This window comes from Arachis duranensis, chromosome 9 (genome assembly GCF_000817695.3).
Source record: "Arachis duranensis cultivar V14167 chromosome 9, aradu.V14167.gnm2.J7QH, whole genome shotgun sequence".
NCBI classification, from domain to species: Eukaryota; Viridiplantae; Streptophyta; class Magnoliopsida; order Fabales; family Fabaceae; genus Arachis; species Arachis duranensis.
The window spans coordinates 92,613,174-92,621,030 of NC_029780.3; the positions used below are offsets into that span (position 1 = coordinate 92,613,174).

The 7,857-nt window shown below is 39.2% G+C and overlaps 1 pseudogene; it reads left to right on the plus strand.

Annotated features, from left to right (window-relative positions):
• Positions 1 to 351: 351 nt before the first annotated feature.
• LOC127741583 (protein FAR1-RELATED SEQUENCE 5-like) lies at positions 352 to 3,315 on the plus strand (annotated as a pseudogene).
• Positions 3,316 to 7,857: the final 4,542 nt, after the last annotated feature.

Consider the following 7,857-nt stretch of genomic DNA (forward strand, 5'->3'; position numbering starts at 1 on the left):
ATCAAAATGAACTATTTCTTTTTGTAAAAGATATTATCATTTGAAAAAAATAACCAGAAACAAGTTGGTAGTTTATTCTATAAAATATTATCTACTTACGTCTAAAACAGAATATCAATCCTACAATTATTACCCTCAACGTAGACGACCTTTTGTTATAGCTCTTCTTAGTTAACATACCAAAAAATAAGAAGAAAGATTGGAAGAGAACACGTCCAATGGTTTGTCACTTTGTCATGTGTTGTCTTAGCTTAGATGTCCTACATGATCCTTTCCACTTCTAATTTAGGGTGGTTCAAAAGCACATTTCTTCCTTAGTTATCCTTCCTATATATCTGGTTGAGGCAAATTATGAGATATATTCGCCGGTGGCATGCACATATACTTATGTCATCAACAATTTATGATGTGCAATATATGGTGAGTTTTAGTCTGGGCCTCCCTGATTTAGGTACTGTATGTGTCTCGTACAGTCTGACACAAGTTTCTGCATTCGTGTTCTATTTCATTAGTATTTTTGTTTTGACCATTAGAGTTATTCATATTACAAGGTTGCCTCAAATTTAAAGACAATTCAATAAACATAACCACAGAAGCAATATGGGCCTCAAATCACTTAATGGGTGTGGACCGTTAGGTAAAAAAAGTGATCACATTGTGATAGGATAAAATAAAAAAAATAAGGTAGGGCCAAAGAAAAAATAAAGAAATAAAAGAAGTAGGCCACTGTCGAGACTAATTCATCGTGTCCTGTTGATTCCGCGCTGCGAGGCTAATTCCTTTTTCCGGAAGAGCCACTGTTGTCCCCCAACAAGTCATCCGTCTTCACTGGACGTCCTTGTCATGGGGTTGCATCGCCGTCGTTGAAACCCTAGAGTGGCTTCTTAGTTGGAGTGTGTTAATTACGGTATCAATGCTCTATTTTTGTTGTGGACTGTAGCCCCCTGTGATTTCATTGTCGTGTCCTATCGGTTTTCATGGTAAGGATACTATATTTCTTTCTCGAAATAATATTTTTGCAGCTCAATGTTGTTGATGAAATTTTGTTAAAGTTTGATTTGTGTCTTTGCCGATATGGTTTCAGGCCGGGTTAGAAGATTTTTGTGCAGAGCAAGAAGCACCGTTGTACAGTGAAGGAATGAACGTGTTGCATGATTTAGATCCCCAGGAAAGGACACTCGAAGATGTATCTGATTGTGTTTCTGATTTCGATGAATATTTTGGTGACAATTTCTATGATGACTGGGACAACAGAGCAATTAACGGGATTGCGGACCTCCAAATCGTGAAGTTTAAAGAGATAACTGCAGATCAGATTCGAAGGCTTCATTTTCCAGATCGATCAGTTGCCTTTTCATTCTACAACTTGTATGCTAAAATGAATGGTTTTTCTGCAAGGAAGAGTCGGATACGACGCAATGTGAACAATGATGTGACACAACAAGCATTTGTGTGCTTTAGACAGGGTTTTAGAGATTTGTGCTCTGATAATGACGCCGCTCGACACAAACAGGAACCAAAGCCTACAACTAGATGTGGATGTGGGGCAGAGATGCGTGTGCATATACATGAGGAGACAGGCAGATGGATTGTAAGCTACTTTCAAGAAGAACACAACCATGAGATGCTTGATGATATGTTAACTTTTATGCTTCCTGGGCATAGGAAAATGAATTCTGCTGCAATTGATCAGATGAACATGATGCTGAAAGTTGGTATTAAAACTCCTCAAATTTATTCATCATTTGTACACACTGCAGGCGGATTTCATAATGTGCCCTTTTTGAAAAGAGATATGTATAATCAGATAGACAAGCAACGGAGGCTCATAGGCGGTGATGCCAAGGCTTGCCTTAAGTATTTGGAATCAACGGCAGCAGAGAGCCTAGGAATGTTCGTGCGATATCTGGCGGATGATGAGGATCGGTTGGTCTACCTTTTCTGGTCAGACAATTGTAGCCAATTGGACTACCATTTGTTTGGGGATGTGGTAGCATTTGATGCGACTTATCGAAAGAATAAGTATATGTGCCCTTTAGTTGTGTTTTCTGGTGTCAATCATCATAACCAAACCATTGTGTTTGCATCTGCACTTGTTGCAAATGAGAACGAGGCAACGTATACGTGGTTACTTGAACAGTTTCTAGATGCCATGAAGGGAAAGAAGCCTCGGTGTGTGATTACCGATGGACATGGAGCAATGAAAAAGGCCATTGAGACTGTGTTTGCCGGTGCTTATCACGCCTATGTGCTTGGCACCTGATAAGGAATGCAACTTCAAATCTCAGCAACCCAACATTTACGTCCAAGTTTAAGAAATGTATGCTTTTTGATTATGAGGTGTCAGAGTTTGAAGAGAAATGGGAGAACTTGGTGTCTAGCTTGGGTCTTCATGACAATGAATGGGTTTGTGATCTTTATGCTAGGCGCAAGATGTGGGCAACCGCTCACATGAGAGGACATTTTTTTGGAGGCTTTCGCACAACCTCTAGATGCGAGGGATTGCATTCTATGCTTGGGAAATTTGTTCATTCGAGGCATAACCTGAGAGATTTTGTTGAACAGTTCTTCCGGTGTATTTCCCAAATGAGATCCAGAGAAGCACAGTCTGATTTACAGTCAATTGTTGGAGACCTAGTACTACAAAGCCCGTTGCATGATTTGGAGAGGTCGGCAGCAAACATGCTCACCAGAGAGATATTTTTGTTATTTCGTCCAATGCTTTCGAGAGCTTGCACTTTGAAGATTCGTTCGTGCACGTACACACCAACTTTTGAGATTTACACGCTTTCACGTTCTGGAAGTTTGCATAAAGAGTGGTGCGTATCTCACTATCCGAATGAAGAAATATACAAGTGTAGTTGCATGAGGATGGAATCGCTTGGAATACCATGTGATCATGTTGTTGCCGTCCTTGTTCATCTTGATGCTACTAAGTTACCCAAGAGTCTCGTTCTTGATAGGTGGTCCAAAAATGCACGTTCAAGGGTTCATGCATTCATGGATAATGGCCCCTTTTGCTGGGATGCAATGGTCACTTGCCGTAACTGGATGCTAAGCGATCTTTGCAGGGAGTTATGCCTTCTTGGTTCTGCTGGTGATGCTGAATTCTCCGAACTTAGGGATAAATTTCAGAATGAGATAGTACTTCTTAAGGAACAAAAAAAAGGTATGCAAGCTGACAAGGAAAGGACCGAGCCACATGCAGAGTCAACCACCCTTGAGGGCTGCATTAGGAACCCCCTGATCTGCGAGGTGTTAAGCGGTGTGGTGTTTGTCGCCGCGTCGGGCATAACCGGGGGTCATGTGCTTTAAACAGCCAGAGACGCAGACATGGGCATCGTCGTTATAGTAATGCGTTGGAGGAGAACATTCATCATGTTGAGGTTTGTTGAGCAATTCGACTTATAGCATTTGTTTAGATTGTACTTCATTAAGCATATATTACTAATAAAAATAACTAGACAAAAGTACAGTTACTTTGCTCTTATATATCTATATATATTTTGTTATAAAACATTGATTAATTATGGTTTTTCAGAGCCCCCAAGACGATTGTTATAGGCTGGATTGGACGGATGTGGAATACAGTGGTTTCTTTTGGGATGGTAATGGTGGCAGTGACAACTTTGACATGGAGATCCCTGTCTCAAACCCATATTACAGTTCGCAACCCTAAAGCAGCCTGCCGATGATTCCCATTTCACTTTAGTGTTGGTGTTTTTAACGTTATGGTTGTTGCTGTGAGCTTTCACTTATAATTATGTTGTTACTTTAGTTCATGTGTATGTCCATTTTAGTATAGAACTGGTGCAAGAATATTGTTGCAGGTGACTCTGATATTTATTTTACTCACTTTTTTTATCCTAAATCCGTCGATTAATGATTTTCCAGTGTTGAAAGCAGCCAACTTTTCTTACCATGATTAGTGAGAAAGTGAATTGCTTAAATTTGGTTTCTTATAGATGATTTGCTTATTTAAAGTTTCTGTATAATAAGTCTGCTAAATTGTGAAGATTGCACAAAGGAATAACCTGGATGTTGATGTTCACTTGGCATTGGGCTTTGCTTCCCATTATGGCAAATTAGGGACTACGGAGTATTTGGTGGAAGAGAGGAATGCCATAGCATTTGTATTTAGAAAAATTTAAATTATGTGTGAAAATTTTGAACCTTTTTTTATTATAATCTGTAAGTACTCTTTTTTAACTTAAGTTGGTCTTTCTAAAATATACACGTAGTCGTATTATTGTACTCATATGATTAGTTATGTTTATTTAGTTTTAAAAAAATTACCATTTAAAATCAATAAATTTAAATTAAAAAAATTAATATACTTGTAGTAATTTTAAATGAATGTACTTGTAGTAATAAGAATAATCAATAACGGTAATTATGTTATTAGCCTGCCAATAAAATATTTAAGTATACATTATACACTTAATATAAATAGATGTCAACAAAACTCACTAAATTTGTCCTTTAAAAAAATTAGGCAATTATTAATATAAAAGTTAACTAATGACTGTTGTATATTATATAGAATTTGGAATATCTAATTCATTTACCATTAACTTGAAAAGTTATATGAAAAATTACTACTAAATAATTGAATCATCCTCAGATAATAAAATATCAAATTCTATCTAAATTTTAGAAATTAAATAAAACATTAGTCTTAATAACCGACCTTAAAAGTCTTAATACAAGGTAAATATTCTCAATAGGAGCATAACCATAAAATACCTTAACATAACACACTACATAGTTCCTAAAAAGTGTCCCAAGCTATTACGTGAACAACAAAATAACCAACATCTGAGTTCAGAACTAAAGTTCAAAAGGTAAGCGGTCGGCCATGTACATGGTACTCAAGGTCCAGGGACACAAGTAGTGATCCATTCAGCGGCCTCATTGGCAGGTGACATCAACAGGCCTAATGCTGTGTGCAGTCTCACCACTTTGTCGTCCATACAAGGTAGCATATTATGTTGGAAAGCACCAGCCATAGCCATCCAATTGAGTACCCAAATTGCACATGCTTCCCTAATGGACATAAAAAGTTAAGTAACTAAGCCAATTAATAACTAGAAAATAGGAGGGAAACATTTTGCATAAACATAAATAGTTTACCTTGGCTGTCCTATAGGTAGGCCATCTGCGCTAGCAATACTGAAGCAGGTAATCTCTGCAGCCTTCTTAGCTAATGGGGGTGAATACTCCCCAGTAGCAACCAATCGGGAAAGGGCCTCCCCCAGATTTCTGACGAATAGTTTCCTACTAACGCTCCCCTCTTCATCCATACTAGCATCCAAATGATACAAGGTCCGCTCTCGGAATGCCACAACCGCCAGATACCAGTGTCCACATGCATCTTTTACGGGAATATAAATCTAAAAGAATACCAACAATTGTGAGGCATGAATTGATTCAAGTATTTGCCAATAACGATAACTGCGGCAACAACTTACATAATTGAGGCTATTAGAGGGCCTCATCCATCTCTCCTTGTAACGACTGGACAGTTCTTCAGCAGACCTTCCCTCTCGAAAATCAATCTGTACATTTTGGAGCTAATCATCGATAAAGAAAATTATATCACGTATTTTACGGTGTCATTGGCCGACTTACCGCGAATCTAGGAGGCAAGGTCCATAATTCTACCCCATCATTTCCGCGAGTGGCTAAACTTAGCCGTAAGGCAAACATTTCAAAAATGTTATCGTCTGGCATATGAGGGGGTTGGAGGGTGAGTATGTTGTGGCGCTGCAAGACACAATGTCCAAACCTAACCAGCTCTTCCCTGCAAGGTAGTGTGTCAATCTCAACTTAACAAAATAGAGGCCATAAAAATAAAGGTCACAAACAAGAATCATAATCAAAGAGTTTCGCGATCGAAACTTACATGGGGTCTCCCATTGGGTTAAATGCATAAGTAGCAACTGCTTTTTGCAAGTCAGTGACTTTGTTGTCCGTTGGCTTCAGGAATCGCTGGTCCGCCGGAACCCCTAAGAAGGCGTCCAAGCACATTGTGTTCATCAGATTGCCAAACAATCTAACAGAGGTGGACTGCGGCGGCCGTGGTCCGTTTAGATGACCTACTAGAGGTGGGTTCACTAGAAACCCCTATATTGGATCAGCAGGTCCTAGTCCAGGGAATTTTGTGGTCCCACCAATGGAACCCGTTCTTAGCAAATTTGCAGAAGCGCGCCCGTAGTTATTCTTGGGTATCATTGTTGGGCATCCATACAAACTTCCACGAGTGTTTTGTGAGGCTCCAACTGAGCGGGTGAAATGCTTCCCTTGGGTGGATATCAGTTTCGTCTCTTTGTGTGCCACAACCTCTTTTGCGGTCTGCAACAGAGTTATTATGGATTAGGTTTCCGATGTAGAGCATGGTTGTTCAATAAAATATTATTTTTGTTCGCAATTTATTTTCCCTCACAACTTTTTATTAGACAAAATAGCATTACAATTTGGATTCTAATTTGGATAGTGGCCCAGCCAAACCCTTAATGGGTCTTCAAAAAAACCACGTATCATTGCCTTTTTCCATACCCAAAAAAGTATCAAAAAAGGTCATTGTCCAGTTGGCTTTGAATCTAAGATGTAAAAGTGATCTGAATCTAGATCAAGCACAAATGATGTATTTAATAATATTGGAAAAAAATTAAAAATAAAAAGAAAAAACAATCCCTTAACATCTGAAAAAATATAATTAATTAAATTTTTCGTTATTAAAAAAGGTCAGAAAAGACAAAAACCAAAATATTACGTAACTGTAGCCTAGACATAACCGTACCTTGAATGAACCTTGTTGGCCGGCACTCTTCTGGTTTCTATTGTAGCTGCTGGTTGGCATCTTCGATGGCTTTGCCGCTGATTCGTCATCATCAAGGATGGATATTGGTTCTCGAATGGTTCTGTTGAAGTCCTCCACATTATTGTAGCTCTTACTGTCTGCCTTCCTCTTAGGTGTTGTTGTTGCACACAAATTCTCGATAACATCTGAATACTCCTTCTCTATTGCAATCTTATTTGTGACGCTAGCTTGGATACTGAGAAGAATAGAACACATAACGTCGATAGCTGAGTCGCACTCAAGTTGCTGCCTTTCACATGCTTCTACCTTCGACGCTAGGAGGTCTACTGCAGTGATCAAAGCGTTGACGGATGACGAGCTAATACAAGTTACTTGGCTCTACAAAGAATACATTACCATACAGGTTACACAAGGATGCAATGCTTAAACGTTACATGCCAAGTTTTTCATAAAGAGACAAACTCATACTTACAACCTGAGATGGTTCTGTTAAGGTAGTTCCACCGGGACTTTCTGCCATCAGGTGCATAGGGCCGAACTCTTTCTCCGGAGGAAGTGAACTCTTGTTGGCCATGTCTCCATCGGTTTGTGGAGTTTGGTCCTTCATGTTTGCATCATTGCTTTCTTGGCAGGACGACATTATAAATTAGAGAATGGCTTAGCCTTCGTGCATCGTCTATGACTCTAATAGCGCTTTTAAAGTGTTCCCAGGAAAGCAAGAGCTCGCCTCACCAAAAATCACTTGTCTCATCACACAGAAGCCCATTGCCGTTACCACGATTAGAATCCATCAAAGGTGGAAAAAAATATCGTTGACGTAATTTTGTTATTGTGCAAAATGCAGGTGTCCAGTAACTTTTTAAATAGAACACCAACACAGTCAACATTACTAATCTTATCACATATCGAGGAGCACCTCGGAATATCAAATATGGCAGCAACAACATTTCGAATCTGGCTCCTTGTCGACAAGATGGTACGATAATGTTGTCGCATCTATTGGCAGCGATCAAGTGAAGTACAAAGGTTGCGTC